The sequence below is a fragment of the Pinus tabuliformis genome, chromosome 8, assembly GCF_031772625.1.
Source record: "Pinus tabuliformis cultivar Carrire ecotype Pingquan chromosome 8, CPIR1, whole genome shotgun sequence".
NCBI lineage: Eukaryota > Viridiplantae > Streptophyta > Pinopsida > Pinales > Pinaceae > Pinus > Pinus tabuliformis.
In genome coordinates, this window is record NC_142294.1 from 1,183,293,832 (window position 1) to 1,183,316,627 (window position 22,796).

At 39.6% G+C, this 22,796-nt stretch overlaps 1 protein-coding gene across 1 annotated transcript in view; it reads right to left on the bottom strand.

Annotated features, from left to right (window-relative positions):
- The window catches only part of LOC149239579 (putative carboxylesterase 17), a 131,155-nt gene that overhangs the window by 107,259 nt on the left and 1,100 nt on the right, over positions 1-22,796 (bottom strand). The gene's annotated exons all lie outside the window — the stretch shown is intronic.

Sequence of the window (22,796 nt, forward strand, 5' to 3'; positions counted from 1 at the left end):
TACACATGATATCCTACTTGGAATTCCCTATACACCCTCTGTTTGTCTTCATAACTCTTTTTCCTGCCTTAGGCCACATTTAATTTTTGTTTAATTTTAATCACTTCTTGTTCCATTTATTTTAGCATATTTTCCCAATAACTACTTTTCTCACTGGATCATCCCAACTGATTGGAGTGTTGAATTTCTAAACATAAAATACTTTAAAAGGACTCATTCTCAGTGAATCCTAGTATCCATTATTGTACACAAACTCCACCAATGGTAGTAAATCCTCCAACTTATTTGGTTGATGCATGATATACATCCTGAACATATCCTCTAAAATTACGTTCACTCTTTTTCTTTGGCCATCATTCTAAGGATGATAGGAAACACCGAAGGACATTTGGATTCCAAAACCAATAAACAATGATTTTTGGAAGATAGAGGTGAATTTGGCATCTTGATCTAATATAATCTTCTTGGGTACACCGTGCAGTCTAAAAAATTTGTCATGGAACTCTAGGCTATGTCGATAGCCTTATTAGTGTACTTGACAATAATAAAGTGAGATTCTTTACTCAAATTTTCCACCGCCATCATAATAACATCATTTTTTCTGATACCTTGAGAAATATCATAATGAAGTCCATGGATATGACTTCCCACTTTCAATCAAAAATTGGAATTGGTTGTAGTGAGACCGTTGGATGCTTGTATTTTACTTTCACTTGTTAGCACTCCATACACTTGGAAACATTTTTAGCAACATACTTCTTCCATCCTTGCCAATAATATTTTTTTCTTTATAGATTTTATCATATTCTGATAACTAGGATGACCTAAGTGTGGACATTGGTGGAACTCATTGATGAAAATATTCCTTAAATCAGTTACATCAGGCACATATATTCTATATTTAAACAACAAGATGCTATCATCTATGAGTTGGTAGTTATTTCTCATTGATCCTTCTCTTTCTTTTTAGAAATAGACCTTTACATGCTGGTAATATTCATCATGGTGAAATGCATCTTTAATCCTTTCCTTGAGATTAGTTGTGCAAGTACTCAAGGTTACCAAATGGACCTCTTATAGGCTCCTGCTAAGCGCATCTGCCACCTTATTTTAATTTCTTTTGATTTATTTTATTTCAAAATCAAACTTGTCAACTAAATCCAAATATTTTGCATGTATAGAATTTAGCTTAGCGCTGTAGTGGCTACAACCACCCTCCAATTTTTTTCTTTAGCTTCGTTTTGGAGCCTCCCTACCAACCTTTCACAATAACATGTCTTGTCTTGTCAAGTACACAAGCTTCAGTGATTTTCTTGCAAAATGATAGCATATCCATCAAAGCTTCTTGCATCCCCCTCACAGGATGTTTCACCAGACTTGGTCCAGCTGCAGGATGAGCAGCTCCCTCAAGAAATTGTACAATTCTAGAGAGAAACCAGACTTACCTCCAGAAATTGCCCAATTCTTTCTAACAGCGTGCTGAGCTCCAAAATCACGCAATTCTGCCTGTCACTGTTCACTGAAAAAATTGCGCAACTCCTCCCAGCAAGGTTGCTCAGCCCATAAATTGCGCAATTCTGGGAAACAATCAGCTGCTCTACCCAGAAATTATGCAATCCTTCAGGGCATCTAGAGTAGCTCCCTCCCAAAAATACACATTTTTCCCTCCTAACTGAGCAGATTGTTGCATGTGCAATTAAGTCAACTAGTTCCCTCTAGGACCGAGTAAAACTCATTTACATACAGGGGTTGCTCCTCCCAAGGCAATATGCAAAGGCATCCCTTGATTCAGGGATCTATATTTAGAAGCTAGAGGTTACATGCAAGGATCATCTCAAAAACCTCCTGCCAAGTGTCTCTTTTCCTAAATTTGTGGCATGCATGTCACAACCTCAATCTTATCAAAACTCATCAACTCGACACTGCAGAGCTCATTCCTCACATCAACCTTGCAGCTCTGGCATCCCACATTTCATGTAGAAGTCATCGACATATTCAGCTCCACTGTCTTGGGGTAAGCCTATTACTCATGACTTACGCTGCATTTCTAGTGCTTTTTGTGTTTCGCTTCGTATGAATGTTGTCTGCTTGATTCCATTGAATGCTTGTTGTCATTTTCATGCATACTAGCTTGTACTAGCACCATTTCAGTTTTCATTTACATCTCATTGCCGTCGTATGGATGACATTGTTTTGCACGGAGGGTCGCCGTTGTGGTGACTTGCTTCACACACATGCATGCTTTCCCATTTTCCAAATCCTTCACTTTATATTTGCATGAATGATCATTCACTCTTATTTGCACTCATCTCACCATGAATTCCGACTTCTCATGTTTGTAGTCACCTGTCGGCCGGACTGGGCTCCCTTGGTTCGGACCGTGCCTTTGTCGACTAGCACTGCGCATTTCCGGAAGCGAAGACTCTTCCCTCCCTCTAGAAATTTCTCGAGTCTAGCCAGGCACTAACCTCCAGGATTTCATTGTGCAATTCTTGGACGCAGTGTCCACTTGGCCCCAGAAACTGCATAATGCAGTGTGTTGGTTGCATGTCGCTGCTGAATGAAATTGCACATTGTGTAGTTTCAGTTCTCAGCAGGCCAGGTTGGACTGTGCATTGTGCAGCTCCAGTAGTTAGTCAGCGTCTTAATAGCCTAGACTGTTCCATACATAGTTTTGGCAATCAATCTCCCGACCTCCTAGCAGAAATTGCGCGACCTTCATGATCAGTCACACGGGTATGTTGCAAGTCAGTTCTTAAGTTTGTTTTGGTTTTTGACTAACAGATTTCTTGCCATGAGTGTTGCCATGTCTCCAGTTATCGCAGGTGTTCATCTGCCTCTCAGCGATACAGTACAATGGTTTCCAATAGAGTAGAGTCGAAGACACCGTTCAGAACACACTTGGGGATGCAGTCGATCAAGTGTCTATGAACTTGCCTACCCACGAAGACATCAAGTTGTTTGTAGACAAGGACATCAAGATATCATGACAATAGAATCACAGTAAGCAACATCAAGATACGATGACAATAGAATCACAGTAAGCAACACCATGAACAGCAGCTGAAGGTAGCATACCGGATATAGCGAACGCAAGAGGAAGGTTGTTGACAACACAGAGGTGGAACAAAGTTGCAAGCTCAAGAAGATCCACTTATGATGAAAGCAACTTTGGAGACTCAGGCTATGAGGTGATGGCTTGACAAGAAGATTGCGTGAAGGTAGAAAACGGAACATAAAAGGAGTTGCATGTGCTGAAGCAACAGCTCAAGGAAGAACAAGAGCTTCATAGATGAGAGCATGTGTTGCAGCAGGAACAGGTACAACAAGGGGCACAACGTGCACTCATGGATGAAACTGCGCCCGTACAAGTTATAGATCCATCCCAGCAGCTAGCCCGAAGCAGACATGGTGAGTAGCGATGTTGATCGCATCCAAGTGAATTCAGCAGCATGCATGTCATTGTGCACACTCATGTGATCCCACCCATTCAACACACTCACCAAGGCAAAAACAGGAAGCAAGTCCGACTGGAGTTGAACATGAAGTTGACATTTGACGCACATGACCACCATCACACACTCGAAGATCATCACGGAAAATATGCATCAGTGTGTGGCTAGTTTAGCCGCACCCAAGAAGACCATGCACATGCTAGCAGACGAGTTGGATGGAGGAGGCATACCAATGCACCTAGATGTAATGGAGGCAAGAGTTCGCTTCAGAAAGATGTCACAATGGAGCGCATGCAAACCATGATAGATGACCAAGCTTAGCATCAGCTCACCACCTTCACCATCACAAGAATGTCAGAGAGTTGGTCTCACCACAACCGACCGAGTGTTAGTGATGTCTTGCATGGCTTGCTCAAGCCATTTTGTCTCACGTGGGCACATGTGCATTGTAATGTAACATCTTGTCAAGTGGAAATTCAAGTGTTGATAGTTGGATGTAACAGTCATAGAGTAGATGTAAAGTCATGAGGGTAGACGAACTATCACAAAGGGGAGTGTCAAGTGTCACCCCACCCTTTTCTATAAATAGAACCTTGTAACTCATTGTAAAGGATTCTGGTCAGCCAAGCTTCCGATAAGACTATCTTGGAGAGAGCTTGGACAATATTGTAATGAACCTTGGCTTCTCCACTGCACAAAGCTAGTATTTCTCTTTGGAGGAGCAGGCGGTTGTGGCTATAACGTTCCTCTATCAGAACCAGTGGTTGGACATGGATGTATTATATCACTGAAACTTACTCTTCTTAATATAACAGAGCCAACACGTTTCATGCATATGTTGTATTGTATTCTATGCTATTTGGTTTACTCTAAATGATATATGTATTTGTCTGCTCATGCATGCATGTATGGAATATTTTGTATAAGTATGTATGAATCTTTCTGAAATGTGCTATTGGTTTAACCATCACTTTGGATTTCTCTCTAACTTGCTTTCCAATGTGTGATGCATCTTCGCTTGTCTGTTCCCTTCCAAGCCGTGTAGTATTATAGGGGTCCAAAGGGCACACTCACTTCACCCTCAGTGTGTTAGAACCTCTCATGCACCTTCCTTGACTTACTGTAGTTGTCACACCCTTGCTACCAATAGGGACATCTTAATGGACTCTGTGCGAAATCGCGATCAAGGCATTATCGTACGACCCACTGCTGGGACTCCTACACCAAACGGTTTGAGGTCTAATTGGCACTTCTTACCAGGGAGATCCCCTTGCATGTTGGTGGGTCGAGCACCGTCAATATTTTGGCGTTAGAAGCAGGGCCAGATGAAAAGCTGAGTCCTCACATCTATTTTGAATATCTATATATCTATCATGACTAACTACAAAGTTTCTCTTCCAAAGTGTATGTCTTATGGAAACGACTTCATAACCTCAAAAGTGCTCTCAAATAACTTGTCACATAAAAACATACGATGGTGGAGGCCACGTAGCCTTGGTTAGGCACACGGTCAACATTGTAGGCTCATGTGAAAGACATGGAATATTTGAAGAATACATGACCTACACATTGTTCATTTGCATGATTTGAGGGCACCCAATACACTGTTTTTCCACGCTGCTTGAAAAACCTATTCATTCTCTTGGTCATATGGTCGCAGAGATGGACCTTGCTTTTAATCACTTTAACCATAAAGCACTCGATTAAGAAATTCTGAAATGATGAAAAGCACCCGATGAATCTGTTGATTAGTTTTACAAATGATTTTGTAATCTTGCATACTGATTTCCTGAAGATGAAATTGATTGGGAGTTTCTTTATGGGAGATTTGAGTATCTTCTTCGCATATCCGAACCCCGCTCAGCACACTTCGGTGATGGAGCTACGCAATCACAGGCAAACACAGTTGCTGTCACAAGTGACTGTCCGCCTTCACTTCATCCACCGCGAAGTGATGTGGGAATCATGCACAAACATATGTTGAACTGTCACATCCTCCCACCCCACCAGTGCTTGAGATCTGCACATATTTGGCTTGCAAGCCTTTTTGGTTGTTACGTGGATTCATTCCGTCAACCTCCGTCCCCGCATTCTATTGATCCTCTGAATTGTATTGTCTTGTGTTCTTCCACTACGGACTCCTCACCTGCTGTAAATGAAGATTAAGTTGTCGACAAAGTTGGTGTTATGCAACCAACCTGCACCATCATTCATGATGAGTGTGTGCGGGAATCTAAAGAAGAACTCGCGGTGAAGGATGACTCCCCTCCAGCTGTGCCTCATCCACTTTATCCTAACATCCTTTGTGGTCCTGCGAATGCTAATTTCCCCTGTGAAAACTCATTTCCAGATGTTTCTACTTTCGATCATCCACAAGACATGTCGGATGTCAGTCTATCATTACAGTGCGGAGAGGACACACCTTCCTCTGGAAATCCGTCCAATCTGTCATCTGTCATTTCTGAAAGCACAGAGGGTGAACATCTTTGCTTCCCATCTACCCCTCTGCCCGATTCATGAAATCATGAGGATGCCAACAAGCATCCTGAATTTTCTGATCTTGGTTGTCATGATCTCTCTACTTCTTCATCTGATCACGATGTTGATTCAATCATTGTTAATCTTTCTAAGACACTGGTCTACAATAATCTATCTGTCAATGAAGTCGAAACCCCGCAGACTATCAAAGCACTTCAGCCCGAGCAGATGGTTATGTCAAGCCCGAGCTATCCTGAGGTTGGTTTTAGTTCCGATTAGGAAATTGTTGAAACACTCAAGGCTCCTCATCACTCTCTGCTTTGCATTGAACATCAACCGAACACCCGATTTTTTCCTCCTCCACTCAAACTACATGATCCCATTGCTCATGCATTGGAGGAATCTTACACAACAAGCCCACATGCACAACGTAAGTAGTCTAGCTTCCTCACATTTTCTTGCATGTCACAATCAAGAGAATGCATACACTCGACATCTGCACATAATGTAGCACATCACCATGGAAGCTCCATAGAGTGCATGTCATGCACTTTCACTCATCTTTGTTATGTGGTCACTTTTAAGCTAGGATTGTGTCCGTCTTCATTGTTATATCTTTCATGCTTACTGGTTTGTGCAACTGTGATGTTTGCAAACCATGCCTTCACCAACATGGGTCAACCAATACGCCGGTGGTTGCATTGGAAGTATCACTTTAGTGAGATGACCCATGCACTGTTAGCTTAGGAGTAGGAGTAGTGTTTGTTTTTTGGTTGTTTTCTTGCATGCATGTTTGCTTCTTTCTTTGTGTGTTTGTTTGTTTGCTTGTTTGTTTTCTTACTCACTTTGGTTCAACATTGTACCTGATTCTTGCTTTTCTTTTTGGTTTGTTTGCTTGTTATTATCCGTAGGTTATTTTCGCATGGACCGTGTGCAACTCTTGAAACAAGTTGGGTAAAGTACAAAAGGACTTGTATAACTATCAACAATTGGTTATGTGTTGTCTGCTCTATTATGTAAAACTCGTTGTCTTTAGTCCATTATACATCAATGGAAAATACGTACTGTTTGAAATGAACTTTGGTGAAAACACAATGCTTACGCGCTAACTAGTATCACTTACTCTAGTCGGTTGTTTTTGGGTTAATCCTTGTTAGCTTAGTCAAGTAAAGTAAGGTGAGGGAGAAAACCTTAACAAGCACATCAGAGTTATACATAAACTACTTCTCTAAAGGAAAAACCTCTTCTTCTCTCAATAAGTCGGGATCCCTCTTCTGCCTCTGAAATGAATAAGTGCTATGCATAGTTATGAAGATGAAAAATAAAAAAAAATAAAAAAGTAAAAAAAAATGAAAATGAATAAGGCAAAAAAAGAGAAAGGCTTCCTGCATAGAGAGGTGATGCAAGTAACTCTACTCGGGTACTAACTAGGCTCGCTGGCAGTGGAGCGATGCTTGTGCTCTTGCGTGACTCCGCTAGGGTACTATCTAGGCTTGCTAGTAGCGGAGCAACACCAGACATGAAATTAAGGCTCTGGCGATTATACTACTTGGGCACCAATATACCCCTCAACACCACTTGAAACAACTGCGTTGACTTGGCTTGGAATGTGTTTCAATCGATAAAGAGCTTGGCATATGGTACATCTTACAATCAAGCAAGTGTGGAAACCAAGACGAACTGAGCACTGAACAATACTTCCGGAGGTGTTAGACTTGCTTTTCACGAACAAGGTCCATTCAGAGAGCTGGAGTTCTACAAGTGTGGTCCCAAGTGTTGTAGCGGCTACAACCACACTGAAATTTTTTTCCTTAGCTTCATTTTGGAGCCTCCCTACCAACCTTTCACAGCAACATGTATTGTCTTGTCAAGTACACAAGCTTTAGTGATTTTCTTGTAGAATGATAGCCTATCCAGCAAACCTTGTTACATCCCCCTCACAGGCTGTTTCACCAGGCTTGGTCTAACTGCACGCTGAGCAGCACCCTCAAGAAATTGCACAATTCTGGAGGGCCAATAGCCTTCCCTCCATAAATTGTGCAATTCTCTCTGGTAGTCTGTTGGGCTCCAGAATTGCGCAATTCTTCATATCACTATTCACTGAGAAAATTGCGCAATTCCTCCCAGCGGGACTGTTCAGCGAAGAAATTGTGCAATCCTGGGAAACAATCAACTTCTCTGCCCAGAAATTGTGCAATCCTGGGGCCGCAATCAACTTCTCTACCCAGAAATTGTGCAATCCTTCTGGGCAGCCAGCCCAACTCCCTCTCAAAAATGCACATCTTTTCCTCCTCACTGAGCAGACTATTCCATGTGTAGTTGAGTTGACCGATTCAATCCGAGACCGAGCAAAACTTATTTGCATGCATGGAATGGTCCTCCCAAGGCAGCATGCAAAGGCATCCATTGATTCAGGGATCTATTTTTCGCAGCTGGAGGTTACATGCAAGGATCATCTCAGAAACCTCCTGCCAAGTGTCGCTTTTCCTAGACTTGTGGCATGCGTGTCACAACCTCAATGTTATCAAAACTCATCAACTCTACACTGTAGAGATCATTCCTCACATCGACCTTACAGCTCTGGCATCCCACATTACATCTAAGATTCGTCGGCACATTCAGCTCAGTTGTCTTGGGGTAAGCCCGCTTCTCATGACTTGCACTATGTTTCTATTGCTTTTTGTGTCTCGCTTCATATGAATATTGTCTGCTTGATTTCAGTGAGCACTTGCTATTGTTTGAATGCATACTAGCTTGTACTAGCATCGTTTCAGTTTTCATTTGCATCTCACTACTATCGCATGCATGACAATGTTTTGCACGGAGGGTCATTGTTGTGGCGACTTGCTTCACACACATGCGTGCTTTCCCATTTTCTGAATCCCACACTTGATGTTTGCATGAATGATCATTCACTCTTGTTTGCACTCATTTCACCATACATTCTAACTTCTCATGTTTTTAGTCACCCGTCAGCTGGACTAGGTTGCCTTGGCCCGGACTATGCCTTGCCGAGCTACCACTGCGCGTTTCCGAAAGTGAAGACTTTGCCTCCCATCCAGAAATTGTACAATTCTAGCCAGGCACTAACCTCCAAGCTTGCATTGCGCAATTCTTAGAGGCAGTGTCCTGTTGGCCCCAGAAACTGCGCAATGCAGTTTGTTGGTTGCATGTCACTATTTATTGAAATTGCGCATTGTGCAGTTTCAGTCCTCAGCATCCAGGCAAGACTGTGCATTGCGCAGTTCCCGCAGTCAGTCAACCTCCTGACAACATGGACTTTTCCTTGCGCAATTTTGGCAGTCAATCTCCCGACCTCCCGGCTGAAATTACGCAACATTCATGATTAGTCAGACTGGTATGTTGCAAGTGAGTTCTCAAGTTCATTTTGGTTTTTGACTGACAGATTTCCTGCCATGAGTGTTGCCATGTCTCCAGGGATCGCATGTGTTCATCTACCTCTCAACCATATAGGTACAAAGGTTCCCAGGAGAGCAGAGTCGAAGACACCGTTCAGAGCACACTTGGGGATGAAGTCGATGAAGTGTATATGAACTTGCCTACCCACAAAGACATCACGTTGTTCGTAGACAAGGACATCAAGATATGATGGCAGCAACATCATAGTAATAAGCAGCACGAACATCAGTTGAAAGCAGCATACCAGATGCAACGAACACAAGAGGAAGGTTGTTGACAACACAAAGGAGGAACAAAGTTGTAAGCTCAAGAATATCCACTTGTGATAAAAGAAACTTTGGAGACTCAGGCTATGAGGTGACGGTGTGACATGAATATCATGTGAAGGTAGAGAACGAAATAGAAAAGGAGTTGCATGTGCTGAAGCAGCAACTCAAGGAAGAACATGAGCTGCATAGATGAGAGAATGAGTTGCACCAACAACAGGTAAAGCAGGGGGCACAACATGCACTCACGGATGAAACTGCGACCGTACAAATTATAGATCAATCCCAACAGCTGTCACGGAGCAGACATGGTGAGCAGTGTTGTTGATCACATGCAAGGGAATTCAGTAGTAGCATGCATGTCATTGTGCACACTCATGCAATCCCACCCATTCAACACACTCACCAAGGAAAAGACGAGAAGCAAGTCTGACTGAAGCTAAACATGCAGTTAACAGTTGATGTGCATGACCACCAGCATGCACTAGAAGATCAGCAAGGACACTCTGCATCAGTGTCTTGCCGGTTCAACCTCACCAGAGAAGACTCAACACATACTAGCAAACAAGTTGGATAGAGAAGCCATACCAATGCACCTTGATGCATCGGAGGCAAGATTTTGCTTCAATAAGATGTCACCATGGAGTGCATGCACACTATCACAGATGACCAAGCTTGGCATCATCTCACCACCTTCACCATTGCAAGCATGTCAAAGAGTTTATCTCACCACAACAGACCGAGTGTGAGTGATGTCTTGCATGGCTTGCTCAAGCCATTTTGTCTCACATGGGCACATGTGCATTGTAATGTAACGTCTTGTCAAGTGGAAGTTCAAGTGTCGATAGTTGGATGCAATATTCATAGAGTAGATGAAGAGTCATGAGGGTGAACGAACTGTCACAAAGGGGAATGTCAAGGGTCACCCCACTCTTTGCTATAAATAGAACCTCGTAAATCATTGTAAAGGATTTTGGTCGGCCAAGCTTTCGATAAGAATATCTTGGAGAGAGCTTGGAAATTATTGTAACGAGCCTTGGCTTCTCCACTACGCAGAGCTAGTATATCTTTTTGAAGGAACAGGAGGTTATGGCTGTAACGTTCTGTTGTTGGAACCAGTGGTTGTACAAGGATGTATTGTATGACTGGAACATACACTTCTTAATATAACAGAGCCAATGCATTTCATGCATATATTGTACTTTAGTCTATGCTATTTGGTTTACTCTAAATGATATACGCATTTGTTTGCTCACGCATGCATGTATGGACTATTATGTATAAGTATGTATGAATCTTTCTTAAATGTGTTGCTGGTTTAACCATCACTTTGGATTGCTCGCTAACTTTCTTTTCAGCTTGTGATGCATCTTTTCTAGTGTGTTCCCTTCCAAGCTGTGTACTATTACAAGTTTCCATGGGGCGCACTCACTTCACCCTCAGTGCGTTAGAACCTCTCATGCACCTTCCTTGACTTATTGCAGTTGTCACACCCTTGCTATCAATAGGGACATCTTACTTGCCTCTGTGCAACATCGCGGTTAAGGGATTACCGTACGACCCACTGCTGGGACTCCTACACCAAATAGTCTGAGATCTAATTGGGAATTCTTACCGGGGAGACCCTTTACATGTTGGTGGGTCCAACACCATCAATAATTAGGTTCGTCAAATAGATACCTCAGTCCTCCATTGTCTGCCATCAACACAAACCTTCTTCTGAATATATAGTGCTTCCAAATTTTTAAAGCATGTACTATGGATATAAGCTCCAAATGATTGGTGACATAATTATTTTCATGTTCATTTAAATTTCTTGATTCATAGAAAATTGCATTCCCTTCTTGCATTAGAACTCAAACAAGTCCTTCCATTCAAACATTTATGAAAAGAACAAATTCCTTCTTTAGATCCATTATCCTTGATATAGGTGCACATGGGAGAAATTGCTTCCACTGCTCAAAACTAGTTACACACTCATATGTCCACTGAAATTTTTCTTCTTTTCTCTGCAAGGAAGTGGTTGGATGTCCAATATTTGAGAAGTATTGAATGCACCTTCAGTAATATCCAGTTAAGCCCATGAAATATATTACCTCTTTTACATTTCGACGAGAGGTCCATTCCATTATCACTTTTATCTTGTCCAAATCTATAATTACTCTTTATAAAATAACATGCCACAAGTAGTGAAGTTGGGTTTGGAAAAATTCACACTTGTTAAGGTTTTCATATAGCTTATGCTCCCACAACAATTGTAATACTACTCTCATCTGGTCTTCATGCTCTTCTTTAGTTTCTAAACATATCATGCATGAACACCAATACAAAATTACCCAAGTAGGGTTTGAGAACATTGTTCAATAAGAACATGAAGGTAGTAGGGGCATTTGTAAGCCTAAACGGCACTACTACAAATTCATAGTGAACATATCTATTCCTGATGATTGTTTTGTGGATACCTTCATCATTGATTCTAACCTGATCGTATCAAGACCTCAAATCTATTTTGGAAAACATCTTTCCTCCTCTCAAATCATTGAACAAATCATCGATCTGGTATAATAGGTATTTATTCTTCATTGTAACCTTTTTTAATTGTCGCTAATCTTTGCATAGATGTAACGTGTCATCCTTCTACCTAAAAAATAACATTGGGGCTCCCCATAATGATATGCTGGACCAAATGTCACCCTTATCAACCATATCCTTCAATTGTACCTTCAACTCCATGAGTTCAAGAATGCTCATGTCATATGGAGCCTTTAATATTAGCACCATTCTTGGAATCAACTCAATTATAAAATAAATAACCTATTTGGGTGTTAGTCTAAGTACTTTCTCTAGGATATATCACAAAAATATTTAAATATTAGGCAGTGCTCAAATGGGATTACATTGCCTTTTAATTCCTTAGTCATGTGGACAATAAATAATGCACAACCTTTTTTGTTGCATCTTTTCTCCTCAAGTGGAATTATCTACCTAAGTGGGATTAGTCTCTTAATCCTCTTAATTTGATATCCTTAAGATAGGTTCACATGTGAGCATAATCCTCTAACCAATGTCGCCGAGACATTCTAATGCTTTTATGTAAATAATCAATCATGGTTTTGTGGGCTACCAGCCAGTGAATACTAGTTAAAACATTATAAGATCCCAATGGTATTAGGATGAGTGCTACTATAGTGCCCATACTGCCAATCTATGCCAGACATGTGCCTCCACTATCTTTGTCACTTGTCTTTTTGTCCCCATGGCTAGTTGAACCAACCATGATTCTTCATTAGCTTTCTTAGGCAAGATACCTTTTCCTATGATTTTTGGGATGACATAACTATAGTTAGAGCTTGGGTCTATAAAAAATGAGACAAGTCGGTTGTGTAGAAATTCCTTGTAGATTCAAATTGCTAATTGTAATTTACTAAAACAATAGATTTGAATATACTCTACTCATCAAAGGAAACAATTAAATGATCGCGAAATCACGAAGCATACAAGAGAAATAATTCAATCAACACATTACACAATGATTTCCTAGGGAAAGCCAAAACTAAAAACCCCGAATATTTGTATATTACATTAGTCAAAAAATATGAGAAGATTACAATGCTTTTCTAAAGCCCGAGCAACCTCAGCACTATATCTATCCATCTCACAACTTCCTAGACAAGCCCAGGCCAATACTTAACCAATTTTATGCTTGCCCAAGTCCCTATTTCCTTGCGTTGTTCCTTGGTAATTATCCCCTTATTAATTAGAGAAATTCGTCAATATGAATTTTGCAATCCTTATAGGCATTCCTTTGACTACATGCACCACCTGTACAATTTAGATGATTATAGAACTGATAGTGCATTGTCCCCGAACTCCAATATCAATTGAATAATTCTCATATATGACATGCATGAGTTATTTATGAGTGAATAATTAGTTAACTGGTTGAACACATGAAACAACACCCCACTGTCTAACCTCCTACTAGTTCTTCCATCAGTTGGAACTAGTTTAACTCACTTTAACTTAGTTAAAATGAATTAATTAATTACAACTCAAAATAAATTCAACCAGGGATCCCATAATGTAGGATACACTCTACATGACTTAAGTTATATCCTCAACTCGAATTAATTGAGACAATTAATTCAATTTTACTTAGTTAACCCGTACAAGTTGTCTTCTGATGTTGAATTACAATTTTATTCCTAATTTAATTCAAGGACAAAATTAAATCAAGATTTTCTTGTTGCATTTTCAACACCCCCTCTCAACAAGAAAGGGTTTATCAAATTCCCCAATCTTGCCTCTATGGAACTTGAATTTGCATCTTGATAGTGCCTTCGTCAAGATGTTTGCATCTTGTTCCCCTATAGGAATGTACTCTAGCAACATGATTCTCCTTCGTACACAATCTTGTAGATGGTGATACCGGATGTCGATATGCTTGGACCGATCATGAAAAATTTGATTCTCAAAGAGTTTGATACAATTCTGTGTGTCAAAATAAATCAGTGTAAGATCCATCTGTTGATAAAATAACCCAACAAGGATCTTGTCCTCCAGATAGCCTCACACATTGCTTGACTAGTAGTCATGTACTCTGCTTCTACTAAACCAAGTGCAATTGATCTGTTCTTCTTGTTGTACCAAGAAAATGCTTCTGACCCAATACTAAATATTCCCCCTGATGTTCTCTCACTGTCGAATGGAATCCCTACCCAATTTGCATATCTCAAGCCTTGTAGCTTCACTCCCTCTATCTCTTTGTATCGAAGACCAAATTGAGTGGTGCCTCTGAGGTATCTCAACACATGTTTAGCTGCCTTCCAATAGAGTTTGGTAGGCTTAATCATTGCTTGACTAAGTTGGTCAACTATAAAACATATGTTCGATAGTGTGTTCACAAAGTACATAAGTGAACCCACAAGCTGCCTATGAATAGTAGCCTCCACTACTTCACCTGAAGTAACATCTTCCTTCCTCTAATTTCCTGCTAGAGGAGTGTCCATGGGTTTGTTTCTTTCCATGTGGAACTTCTTCAGTATCTCATTGGCATGCTTTCTCTGAGAGAAAAGTAGTTCCTCATCTCCTTTCCATACTTCCATACCAAGGAAATAATACATGAGCCCCAGGGCCTTCATCTCTAATTCTCTTGCAAGATCCTCTTTGTAATATTTTACCAACTTCTCATCACCTATTAGAATTAAATCATTGAAATATAATCCTATAATCAACAATTTACCTTTGACCGCAACATGTTAAAGGTTTGCATCTACTTCATTTTTGGTGAAGCCCAACATGGTGAAATCGCTGTCAATCCTGGTGTACCAAGCACAAGGTGCTTGTTTCAATCCATATAATGCTCTCTTGATTATTCACACATGAAACTCTCTATTGAAAGTCTCAAATCCTTTTGGATGCTCAATGTACACCTATTCCTCAATCACTCCATTGAGGAATTTTGTTTTCACATCCATCTGATGTATATTCCATCCCACCTGCAATGAAAGTGCTAGAATAGATCTGATTGAAAAGTTCCTTGATACTACATCAAAGGTCTCCTCGTAATCAATTCCCTCCATCGGAGAGATAGGTCTGGCCATAAATACATCCTTGTGTTTCTCCACACTCCCATATATTGTTTACTTTAACTTGTAAAGCCATCTGGAACTTACCACTGATTTTTCTGCTGGGCTTGGGACGACTTCCCAAACACTGTTTCTAATAATAGAGCCACACTCCTCTACCATGGAATCAACATACACTGGTTTCTACACCTCTTCCTCGAATGAGGATGGTTGAATCTCTTTACTCTCGCTCATCATAGCCATGTAACTAATGTACCGATCTGGTGACCTCCTTTACTTACGTTGTGATGTGGGTGCTACCACATTCTCTCTAGCATCATGCACCAATTTGTCAGCCGCTCTAGTGCACTTCCTTCTATCTCTGGAAGCCTCTACATGAGTGGGTGCTTCCACTCTCTGCTCCTCTACATGTGGCTACCCCACATCATCCCGAGGTTCTTCCTTTGGAACTAAAAGATCCTCATCTGCGTGCAACTGAAGCTCCTTCTCAAGGGAACATCTCATGGCCTTCTCTTCATCAAACTTCACATCTATACGAACTATTGTCATCCTATGAGATGTTAGGCACACCTTATTTTTGTGAGGTGTAAACATGTACCCTACAAATATTTCCAACTCAGTTATTGGCTCTAAATTTTTCCTTACATACTTGGTAACATGACAATAAACTGATGAACCAAAGATCCTGAACTATGCCACATCAAGTTTCTTACTTGAAAAATATTCTTCTAGTGTACTAATCCTTGGAATTTGATTGGGACTCTTGTTCTGCACATATACAACTGTGTGGCATGCATAAGCCCACAAGTGTAATGGTAGGCCCTAATCATGTAATGTTGCCAGTGCAACTCCCACAATACTTATGTTCTTCTTTTCATCCACCCCATTATGTTGTGGGTTATGGAGGTTCTATTAAATCATGTCTAATTCCTTATGATGCACAAAAGTTCTTGAATTAATTCGACACATATTCTCCACCGTTATCGCTCCTGAAATCCTTCACTTTCCTACCCGTGTCTTTCTCAACAAATGCCTTAAATTCACAAAATTTAGAGAACGTTCGATCTTTCTCTTGCATGAAGAAAATCCAACACTTACGCGAGAAATCATCTACAAATATTATGTAATACCTTTGCTTGGCCATGGAAGGTGTCGAGAACGGTCCACACAAATCTGAGTGAACTCTTTCAAGGATTGTTTACGCTCAACTGTCCTTATCATGAAAGGTGTCTTTGGTGTACTTCCCTAATGTACACCCTTTTCATGTATCTCTCTGCTCTAGTGCACCCTTAGGAAGTCCTATAGAAATATCCTGCATGATCTTCAAAGATCCATGGTGGAGATGGCCCAATATTTTATGCCATAATTCACCAATGTCTTAGCTCTACACCTTCTCTGATTTTGTGCTCAAAGCAATACAGTGTTATACATCCGATTTTTAGAGGTTCTTCACCTGAACCGTGATCCACTTCACCTGTCTTGAGGCTATGTGACAAAGGAAAACCTTTTCTTTGCTAAATATGACATCGTAGCCACAATCCTTCAACATAGCAACTGAAACTAAATTCTTCCTCAAACTCAGAACATACATGACATATTTTAATGTGAGAGGAGAACTAGACACCCTCTTAAAAATAACAGTATTGATGCCAGTCATGTTATACCTTCCATCATCTCCCATTTTGATGTGCATCTCGAGGTCCTTCTCCTGCATGTCACTGAGGCTCGACTATCTAGATACCACACACTACCCATCACCAATGTCACCATGTAAGCAATGAGGGTGAAATCCAAAGCGAATTGTGAAGCAAGAGCTTCACCTACTGCTCCTCTTGAGGGATTCTTGCTAACCTTCTTGTACAGACAATTCGTGGCATAGTGTCCCATCTCATGACAATGAAAACATTTAATCTTCGACAAGTCCTTCTTCTTGCTGCCCTGATTAGAATCTGATTTTGAATGGGATTACTTTCCTTTCCATTTCTTTGCCTTTCCATCCAAGGCACAATTATCCTCATCATCATGCATGGATGAGGATCCATCTCTGGTGTTCTTTCGTATCTCTTCTTGAACCAAGTCGGACCACAAACACTCCCACTCTGGTAGCTTATCCCTCCCATTTACCTAATCTTGGTAGCTATTCCAGCGCTTGGGAAAGCCTAGAAGTGCTAGGATGACCGTATCATCTTCAGCGACACCAACACCAACACTTCCAAGCTCATCCCGGCATTGGGTGAACTTGGTCAAGTACTTTGGTATTGTGTTTCCCTTTTGTATCTTGATTTTCCTGAGCTTGTCCTTCAGTGCCAGCATCCCGTGGTCACTATTGTTCTGAAACAGGTCTTTCAAGGCCTTCCACATTGCATATGGAGTCTCCTTCCCATGGAGCTTCGAGACAATATTATCTCGAACTCCTTCTAGTATGATCCATCTCACCTTTGCAACACATTTCCTCCAGTTTGCCAAATCTTGAGCATTAGTTGCTGGAGGCTTAGCAATATATTTTTCTATGAATTCCTAGATCCTGTTGTCATCCAACACTGCCTCCATCCGATCCTTCCAAGAAATATATTTCAAACTACTCTCAAGGGCATATTTGAGTCTTAATCCGTAGAACGACATCCTGCTGGCTTTGTAGAATGATGTTGTAAATTCGATTTCACCTACAAAAGACAAACACGTATTCTCCTCTTATAGAGTGATTTTTTCTTTAATAACATGTATAAATTCCTTGTAGATTCAAATTGGTAATTCTAATTTACTAAAACAATAGACTTGAATCTACTTTACTTACCAGTGGAAACAATTAAACGATCGCGAAATTACAAAGCATACAAGAGAAATAATTCAATCAACACATTACACAATGATTTCTTGGGGAAAGGCACAACTAAAAACCCATGTTATCTGTATATTGCATTAGTAATAAAATATCAGAAGATTACCATTCTTTTCTCTAGCCCGAGCACCCTCTGCACTATCTCTATCTCTCTCACAGTGTCCTAGATAAGCCCAAACCAATGCTTAAACAATTTTTTGCTTTCCCAAGTCCCTATTTCCTTGGGTTGTTTCCTTGGGAATTAGTCCTCTCTTAATTATGGAAATTCCTCAATATGAATTGTGTAATCATCATAGGCCTTCCTCTAACCACATGCACCACCTGTACAATTCATATGATTATACAACTGATAGTACACTGTCCCTGAACTCGAAACTCAACTAGGTAACTCTAAGATCTGACATGCATGAGTTATTTAAGATTGAATCATCGGTTAACTAGTTGAACACATGAAGCAACGCCCCATTGTCTAACCTCCTACTAGTTCCTCCATCAGTGGGAACTAGTTTAACTGAATTTAACTCACTTAAACTGAATTAATTAATTACAACTCAAAATAAACTCAGCCAAGGCTCATATAATGTAGGAGACACTCTACATGAATCAAGTTAGACCCTCAAATTGAATTAACTGATCCAACTAAGTCATTTTAATTTATTTAACTCGTACAAGTTGTCTTGTGATGTGGAATTACAATTTTATTCCTAATATAATTCAAGGACAAAATTAAATCAGGGTTTTCTTGTTGCTTTTTCAATAGGTTAGAAATCATACCTTCCATATAGATTACCTTGGCTTTCTAATTTTCTTATTGATTATCCAATTTGGTGTAGATTATGGGTATATTTTGAGTCATGTCGTTCACAGTTGTTGCTTCTTGTATGTTATATAACTTTGTGCATGTTCGTTGCTCCTAAGGAAAGTTCCTTCACAAATGGTTTTCTCCACAAGTCCAACATTTTGCAAGCCCCTTACTGGAACCCTCAACCTCCTCTCTTACTAATATGGGAGTTTTTTTCCTATTGGTTGGTGTGGGTTATGATTATATTCTCTCTTGGAAGATGTATTGCACCTCCCATTACCTCCTCTTAGCTTGTATCCTGAGAGTTTTCACCCTTTTCCTCTAAGTTTTTCCCTATCTTTCTTCTTCGAGTCTATTGAGACTATTGTACCATGTTTGGATTTTTCATAACAATAGCTCATCTTTTGAATGGTATCTTCTAGAGTCTTTGGTTCATGAAACTCTATTTTATTGTGGTTGGCCTGTAGTAACCCACCGAGGTACCTTTGTATTTTTGTCTTCTCATCCCTGATGTAAGGAACATACTTCAAAAGTTCTAAGAATTTGCTTTTATACTCTTCAAGTGTCAACTGCTCCAATTTGTGCTCAGAGAATCCCTTAGCCTTAGTATTATAGTGTTTTTCAGATAGGTACCTTTCCCAGAAGTATTTATTGAACCTTCTCCATGAAAAATTGTTCTCCCTGATGTCTTTAACATTCTTCCTTTCTTCCCACCGTATGTCGACTTTCCCTTTTAAACTAAAAATAACTACTCTAGCCTTCATTCTCTCAGTGTAATCGTGTAACTTTAAGTACTTCTTCATCCCTAACAACCAAGCTTCTACTTCCTTTAACTTCCTTACCTCTCTATAAAGTGTAGGAGGTTTTTCCTTCTTGAACTCTTCTGGTATCCAATCCTTCTCCTTCGCTTTCCATTATCGAAGGTATTTGCTAGTTGTAATGTCATATGATTGGTTAGGGCTTATTAATTCTCTTTTTAAAGTACTAAGCGACGTACCTCCTTTTACTATGGATGCATCTGTGTTTCTATGTCTTCTCCTTGACTTGTTGCTTCCTAGCTTGTTGGTGTCACATTTTTTCTTTTGAACCTCTGAGGGGTTAGGTTTAGGCTTCTGTCTATCTAAATAATTAGCATCGGGCTCCTATTGTTTTTGTCCTTGCAGATTAGATAAGATTTGTTGGATAATTGCATTTACCTCTTCCTCCTTTTCCTGAATTGATACAAGTGTTTAATTGTCATCCTTATAACTCCACAACTTAGCAATTATACTTTTGGTGGTGTCCCTCCAATAAAGAAAGCCTCCCCTTACTCTTTTACCAAATAAATCTTCTTCTTGACCACGCCAAGATTCATCAGTGCTATACTGCACCATTATTCTAGTCATCACTACATTTTTCTATTGTTACTTTTTGTCTTCTTATCGTATATGCTATTACACACAAATACTTGCTAGTCAAGTGCAATTAAATTAAATTACCTAATACCTTGGTTTACATGCAACAGGTACCCTAAATTGAGACCATTTGCAACATCGAATTTCAATTAGTATGCTTTTTAAAATGAAGACAATCAAATAATGTTTACATCAATTCTAACATTGGTGCAGTTGTGAATCAAAATCAACACACTATTATGAACAAGAGGGATATCCAACATATCACTTATTCATGTTTGCATGTGCAAGTGAGCCTTTCTGCGTTCAGTGTTGAACCCTTTACTCTGATACCAATTTGTAGCACCACCTCCCACCCCCATATTGTTCTTGGGTAGTGGGAGGGTTTCTACATAAATCTAACCCAATGTCCACAGTGTCATTATGGAAATGGGGTCTCAAAATTTCTCCGTTTCAAAATCTAGTAGAAGTAAATTTGGACCACATCATCGTGTTTAGCTCATTGATAATTTTTCAACAATATAAAATTTATTGAAATTTGACTTTAGGATCAAAAATTAATTCCATTTAAATTTTGGCCAATAAATCTTGCCATGTCAGCAAGGTACTGCCATACGACACCCATGCCATGGCCACATGGTGTTATGTTACCATTTGGCATCAAAGGGTCCTTAGTTCCACCCACATTTCACCTGCCACATCACTCAATTATATGGTGCACAAGTTTGTCCCCCTTAGCTTGTTTTATTAAGGAATTACATTATATTAGATCATTTGAGGTTCAATCCTTCTTCTAAATCTCCACTAGTCTAAAGTTCCAAACCCCCAAACCACAAACTATTTTTTATTCACATGTATATTTGGGCATAGTCCCACATCCCATATTTTGGGTCCTTATTTCTCATATGCATCTCATTTGCCTCAAATTCCCATACCTTCAGTGTGTACCATCACCCATTTGGGCTTTCCTCGATGTATGTAAGTGAAATTTCCTTGAGCTCCTAGTCCAGGGTGTTGCCACCTTGACTGACGCACCTTTGTTTAACTTATTTTAATTAATGTTTAGGGCCTTTTTATTTCATTAAAGTTTATTAATAGTTAATCCTCCATGGACTTATTACATTGTAACCTCACAGGGCCCCACACCAACATAATGTTTAGTTACGTTATGTATGATTTTTCCTCCACGTTAGCTACTTTTGACGCATTCGGTATTCGACTCTTAGATGAGATAACACTCATCCTTTTTTGAGTCACGCAAACTCATGCATTGACCCAAACTAACCGATTCTACCTTGATCTCAAGGTGAATTCTTCCTTATCACAACAAAATACTTTTATGGGTTCTCTCCAAATAAATCATGTCTTTACTCAGCTTCTGTTTTTAGGCTTATTTATTGCTAAGAATCTTGCAAACACGACAGTATATTTTACATCCTCTTTAACCAACTATGTCAATTGTAGTACAACCCATTAAAATAAACACACATAGGTGCAATGTCTTTCCATAAAGAAAACACTAATCCTAGCAAACCCATGGCCACAATAGATATTAGTTTAAGTCATTTCGATGCCAAGTGCCCCTAACAAATGCATACACTTATGCAAATGTTTATGCCTAATTGCCATTAACACTTCACGAGAAGGAAAAATGACCATTAATTAAACATAACAAAGATATATATATATTACATCCTCTTTAACCAACTATGTCAATTGTAGTACAACCCATTAAAATAAACACACATAGGTGCAATGTCTTTCCATAAAGAAAACACTAATCCTAGCAAACCCATGGCCACAGTAGATATTAGTTTAAGTCATTTCGATGCCAAGTGCCCCTAACAAATGCATACACTTATGTAAATGTTTATGCCTAATTGCCATTAACACTTCACGAGAAGGAAAAACGACCATTAATTAAACATAACAAATATATATATATATATATATATATATATATATATATATAACTCATAAAACTCCCACAAGGCTCATTAATCAGAAAAAGTTACTTTAGGCCTTCAACCATACAGAACCTCTAATTGCTATGATGATTAATTTGCGGTATTTTACCCATCCACAACAATTCGTTGAAGTCTTAAATAGTTAACCAGAATTGTGCTACTAGCCAAAAATATGTCATTATTGACGGGGATTTATAAATCCATCACATTATAAGCATACAAGCATATTCATAAGACATATTGCAATCAAAAGTAAGAGTACTCAGCCCTCAATGAAAATTCTTACACACTATTTATTACATGATACCGTGATTTACAATTTAAGTGCAACAAGATATACAAGAAGTATAAATAAACAACTTATCTTATTTCTCAAAGATTGACATCAAAGGCATCAAAGGCAGACACTTTGACTCTCCACCCAACTGTAGGACAACTACGACATAATCAAAGGCAGACACTTTGACTCTCCACCCAACTGTAGGACAACTACAACATAATCTTTCTTGTAGTTATCTACCCTTGACCTAGATCCATGGTCTAAGGGGTATTCTCTTGCGAATTTAAATTTAAATTTAGCTAGCATA